The sequence below is a fragment of the Babylonia areolata genome, chromosome 22 (assembly GCF_041734735.1).
Source record: "Babylonia areolata isolate BAREFJ2019XMU chromosome 22, ASM4173473v1, whole genome shotgun sequence".
Taxonomy (NCBI): Eukaryota; Metazoa; Mollusca; class Gastropoda; order Neogastropoda; family Buccinidae; genus Babylonia; species Babylonia areolata.
Genome location: NC_134897.1, coordinates 41,530,615 through 41,537,086, shown reverse-complemented (window position 1 = coordinate 41,537,086; position 6,472 = coordinate 41,530,615). Strand labels below are relative to the sequence as shown.

The following is a 6,472-nucleotide window of genomic DNA, read 5'->3' as shown; positions in this document are numbered from 1 at the left end:
ATTGTTCTCTATCGTGTAAAATTACAACACAAAAGGCTTCCCCGTGTGAATTCGTCTGCTCTTCCCTGACGAGAGAGCTCGTCGCCACACTGCTGCGCCACCTATATATATATTTATATATATATATACATATGTACGTATGTATGTATATGCCTCTTTTCTGTCTGTGAGAGGACTTGTTTTACTACCGACAGTGGATTTCTCAACAAAATTTGCCAGGGACAACCCTTTATTCATTGCTGTGGGTTCTAATTACGTGCAGCACGGGTTCTAATTACGTGCAGCACGTAAGGGTTCTAATTACGTGCAGTAAGGGTTCTAATTACGTGCAGTAAGGGTTCTACTTACGTACAGTAAGGGTTCTAATCACGTGCAGTAAGGGTACTAATTACGTGCTGAATAAGTGCGTGTTGCCAGCGCACAGGATCTCTGTCTATCGTCTGATCCAGAATGACTTAGTAAGTAATGTGTGTCACACACTTTACAGTATACGTTCCACCGACCTGAGAAGTGGCCACACAGCTGTGCTTCAATGATGGTGCTGTCGTCCAGCTTAAAGAGGGTCAGTATTTCGTCTTCGTAATCCCCCGTTAGCTCTTCACACTGCGATCAGGAAGAGAGACAAACAGACAGAACGAAGACGTCATTGATACGATGAGTATGTTGAGGAGGAGGAGGAGGAGAAGGAGGAGGAGAGGGGAGGAGGAAGAAGAAGAAAAGCACAAAAACAAGAAGAACACGAGCATCATCATCACCACCACCATCATCACCATCATCATCATCATCAACAACAACACCCTGTAATCCATGTCATTGATCGGTGGGTTATGGAAACAAGAAAATACCAAGCACGCACACCCCCGAAAACGGAGTGTGGCTGCCTACATGGCGGGGGGTAAAAAATAAAAACAAAAAAACCCACCGGTCATTCACGTAAAAGCCCACTCATGTACATACGAGTGAACGTGGGAGTTGCAGACCTCGAACGAAGAAGAAGAAGAAGAGAAGAAGAAGAATCAACAAGAAGAAGAAGAAGAGATATGAAGGTGGGTTATTTTGCAAACACCTGCACCTGCCTGATCACTACAACATCCACCTTCAAAATGAAATCCTCTTTTGTGTGCGTTTGCTTTTACACATACATGCACACAAATACGCGCCCGCGCACACTTCCTCTCTCTCTCTCTCTCTCTCTCTCTCTCTCTCTCTCTCTCACACACACACACACACACAAACACATACACACACACACACACACATTTACACATCAACAGTGACATTTTCCCCTCCACAACATTTTTTTTAAATCCCCTCCTTGTCTAATATTATATCACTAAATAGTCAAAAGACTTTGAACTATGGAACGAACTCACACACACACACACACACACACACACACACACACACACACACACACACACACACACAGAGAGAGAGAGAGAGAGAGAGAGACACACACACAGACACACACACACACACACACACACACACACACACAGAGAGAGAGAGAGACACACACACAGACACACACACACACACACACACACACACACACACACACACACACACACACACACACACACACACACACACACACACACACACACACACACACTACCAGCGAAAAAACGATCAAGTAATCGAACAAAACACTCCACTCACATAACTCTTCAAGGTTTGACCACCCGGCTTGCTGGTTCGAAAGTCGGAAGTGTCCAGCTCTTGTCCACTTCTTGACCGCGCTCTGACCACTCCGTCTCTCTTGGTGACGTCATCGTGCAGTATGACGTAATCCTTGAAGGACTGGCACACATCCTCCAGAATTTCTGTCAGGTGTACATCTGATGTGGCGTACTTCACCTAGCATTGATTAACAAAGCACAGGATAATGCAGGATACGTGTGTGTGTGCGTGTGTGTTTAGTTTAGTTTATTAACGTCTTCTCACTGTTTAGTGATATTATACGAAACAGTAAAAAAAAAAAAAAAAATGTATGTGCGCATGGGAAGGAGGAATTTTTGACTCACTTGTGTAAACAAAGTGAGTCTATGTTTTAACCCGGTGTGTGTGTGTGTGTGTGTGTGTGTGTGTGTGTGTGTGTGTGTGTCCGTGTGTCTGTGTGTCCGTGGTAAACTTTAACACTGACATTTTCTTTGCAAATACTTTGTCAGTTGACACCAAATTTGGCATAAAAAAAAGGAAAAATTCAGTTCTTTCCAGTCATTTTGTTTAAAACAATATTGCATCTCTGGGATGGGCACAAAAAAATAAAAAAAGAAGCCTAATTATATGCAAACTGCATTTACTGTTATATTTATATTTTTTGTATTCTCTAAACTTGGCACTTTGACCTCTTATTCTGACACAACAACAAGAGGAGTCATTATTATCATTTTTTGTTCAAACAAGAACTTCTTTTGCTAAGCATGGAATTTTTATTTATTTTGCAAACGTTTTGGTGCAGATAGTAAAAAAGGGAAATTACTCTGTAATTAATGCTAGGAGACTTAATTTGCCAAAAGTGAGTCTTGAAGGCCTTGCCTTTCTTGTTGTTTAATGTCCCGTCACACATATCGGTGATTGAAGACATTTTGTCAAAGAATTTATGAATACATCTGAGTATTATCGGTTTTCAGAAGGGGGGTGGGAGATGTGGATGAATGGAGGGTTGGGGGAAATTGCGCGGCATGGGAGATGGGGCGTGGGGGATATAAAAAGAGGTGGTGTGATGACTGTAGTGTGTGTGTGTGTGTGTGTGTGTGTGTGTGTGTGTGCGTGTGTGTGTGTGTGTGCGTGTGTGTGCGTGTGTGTGTGTGCGTGTGTGTGCGTGAGTGTGTGGTGAGCGCGTGTGCACGTGTTTGTTAGTGTGTGTGTGCGTATGCAGTGATTAAATGTGTGTGTGTGTGTGTATGTGTGTGTGTGTGTGTGTGTGTGTACGTGTGTCTCAGAGGGAGAGAGATGGAGAGAGAGAGAAAGAGAGAGAGTATATACGGAAACATATATGAAAAAAAAAATCATATACATAGATATAGATATATGCACACATATATATATCTATACATATAATTATTTATCTATGTATACATATATATATGTGTGTGTGTGTGTGTGTGTGTGTGTGTGTGTGTGTGTGTGTGTGTGTACATATATAGATAAATATCTATATGTGTGTGTGTGTGTGTGTGTCTGTCTGTCTGTCTGTCTGAATGTGTATGTGTATTATGTGTATGTGTGTGTACAGTACCCACCTCAGCCACTTTCTGGTGCCCTCTGCCATCCACCCGGTGACCGCCCACCTGGAACTTGGCTTTGGGGTTCACCTGGCTAATCCTGTTGCTGATCTCCTGCACCACTGACCGACACACTGGGGGAACACACAGTTCACACAGCGCCAACACAGTGGGGTTATCACATAGAAAGACAGAGAGACAGAGAGAGAGAGAGAGAGAGAGTGTGTGTGTGTGTGTGTATGTGTTTGTGTGTGTGCGTGCGTGCGTGTGTGTGTGTTGCATCAGTATGTACGCATTGTACTGTATTGCATCATGTTGTATCCAAATGCATTATATGATATTGTATTGTATCGTATTGCACTGCATTGCATTGCTATGTATGCATGTATGTTTGTACGCACGTACGTGCGCGCACAGACACAGACACACACACACACACACACACACACACACACACACACACACACACCACGCGTGACAACTAATCCTGGGATTAGTTAATCCGTCTGAGTGTTGATAGTGGAAGCAGAGTGTGAAGCTGTACACCTGCTTCATTTCGTTTCCTGAAATGGTTCTTGTATGAGCTGAGAATAAAGACAGATAGATAGATAGATAGATAGATAGATAGATTCATTGATTCATTCATTAATGATAGAGAAAGACAGACAGAGAGATGGACATATAAAGAGACAGACGAATAGACAGATAGGCACAGAGGTAGACGGGCAGAGAAGACGAAACAAAACGTAAGAGAAAATACATAAGAGAAACATACAGACGGACAGACAGAGACAAACAGAGACGGGGACAGAGAGGGGAGGACAGACAGAGACAGACAGACAGACAGAGAGAGAGAGAGAGACAGAGACAGAGAGACAGAGACAGAGAGAGAACGAACGAACGAACGAACGATTTATTCAATATCAGGCCATCGCCCCATTTGAAGGGGTTAAACTTCAAATGTTAAACTTAAACTTGTTGTCTGATGATTGAGAGACAAAGACAGAGACAGATAGACAGAGAGAGACAGAGACAGAGAGATATTTCTCCTTTTCAACGACTTTTTAGACGATGGTAATGGTGATTAGTTTTAAAAGGAGGAGTGAGATAAAAAAAAAAATTATAAAAAAAGAAGAAAAAAAAAGAACACTGATGACGAAGAAGAAGAAGAAGAAACAGGAGGAGGAGGAGGAAGGTAAGAATAATACTAAGAACGATATCAAAACAATAACAATCATAACAATAATGACAACGACGACGACGACGACGACAACAGCAACAACAACAACAAGACAACCATACACTCCCTTTTCGAATGTATTACCAACAACACAAGAACTGTTACTGACAGGCTAAAACCCTCACCTGAGCAGACGACACCCTTGTTTCTCTTGCTGCTGCTGACCTGAGACACTTGAAGAGCTGACAGCAAGTGAAGCACAGCCCACACCCAGCACAACACCTTCATCCTGTCAACACAACGCAACACAACACAGCCCAACACTGCACAGCCCAACACAGCCCAACACACACACACATACACACCACTTCGTGTAAATTCGCACACCTTGTAAGCCCGCATGGATCCACGCTAAGCTAAATTACTGAACCAATTCGACCAGCCGGGTTTACGAACGAAACGAAACGAAACGAAACCTCCACCAACGCACTCGATTCGATCGTTATTATTAAATCATCGTCACCTATGTGTGTGTGATCTACAAGCACTAAGGTGATTCATGAGGGTTTAAAAAAAAAATTCACACACACACACACACGCACACACACACACACACACACACGCACGCACGCGGCGCACACACATGCACTGCCCGTGCCAATGCCGCACATTCTGTTTATGACTGATGATTTTTACCCAGATATATCATCATTTTCCAAAGCCTTTGTTTGTTTGTTTGTTTTTAACTTTCTTTTTCAAAAGAATTATGATTACATCAACATTTTATTTCGGTTTCGGTTTCAAGGAGGCGTCAAAGCGCACACTGAGATGGTCCCATATACGCTGCGCCACATCTGCTAAAAATAAAAATAAAAAATAAAAAAATAAAAAGCCTGACCAACACATGGCCCTAACGAACTGGTTAGGCTTTGAGAGCCTACCGAATTCGAAAAAAATGTATGTATAATCTTTTCTTTCTTTTTTTTTTTTTTTTTTTTTTTTTGAGTGTGTGTGCGTGTGCGCGCGTGTGTGTGTGTGTGTGTGTGTGTACTGGTGATGGCAATAGGAAATTGTCCAGCTGAGTAATGGATTGATGTGTTTCAATGAGCAGCGTATGAACAAAGGCAAAAAGGCAACATTTAATGCAAGCTTCTATGAATCAAAATATGCTCTCGGATGTTACCTGTGATTCATGTCAATCATTGGTTGTCCTGTCTTTATTATTACGGTTGTGAAGTACTGGTATATGAAAATATTGATATCATAAACTGCAGTTAGAATTCTTTACATTTACTCCAACTGAAGACAGGGAAAATGGGGAAAAAAATTGACATACGGGGGAACTGGACAATATCATCTTTCAGTCCTACACCAAATTAAACCGAAACAAGTTAGATGTTCGGCTTCTCTAAAATACAATACAATACAATACAATACAATACATCTTTATTCATCCAGCTGGAGATTAATTATGCATCTACAGCTCGTCGCTCTCCCAAACCATATCCCAGTCCAGAGCCAGTCCAACACGTTTACCTCCAGACATGTAATGTCATTCGCGAAGAGGGCCACTCTTTCTAATTATAAACACTGGGAGAAACTTTGAGTTGCTTCCCTTCACACATACGGCGCTTTGGGAGACGCAGTTAAGTGACGTGGTAACACCCTCGTGGACTAGCTTTAGTTATCGTTGATGAAAAATACTCGACATATCTAGCTTTGAGCCTGATCTCAAGAGGTTAATTTCTATATCGACTAATAATACAGAACACTGTGTGCAAAATGATGGATGGCTACTGTCGTTTTTCGTTTGGGGTTTGTTTGTTTTTTCGTGTGCTTTTTTTTTTTCTTTTTTTTTCTTCTCCTTCTTTTACCCCTACAGAGAGAGGAATAAGAATTTTCATTAAAGCAGAAGAACCGTTTGCTAACAAAGAGCAAAGTGATGTGATCACCACAGGCAATACAATATAGTTTCAGTTTCAGTTTCACTCTCTCAAGGAGGCGTCACTGCGTTCGGACAAATCCATACACGCTACACCACATCTGTTGAGCAGATGCCTGA

General features: G+C 41.9%; 1 long non-coding RNA gene across 1 annotated transcript; it reads right to left on the bottom strand.

Moving 5' to 3' along the window:
- Window positions 1-1,668: 1,668 nt before the first annotated feature.
- Window positions 1,669-4,663, bottom strand: LOC143297257 (uncharacterized). The gene is made up of 3 exons (XR_013057234.1): window positions 4,596-4,663; window positions 3,249-3,364; window positions 1,669-1,860 (listed from the first exon to the last, which is right to left on the bottom strand). It is a non-coding gene; the product is annotated as an uncharacterized LOC143297257 (long non-coding RNA).
- Between the last annotated feature and the right edge of the window lie 1,809 nt (window positions 4,664-6,472).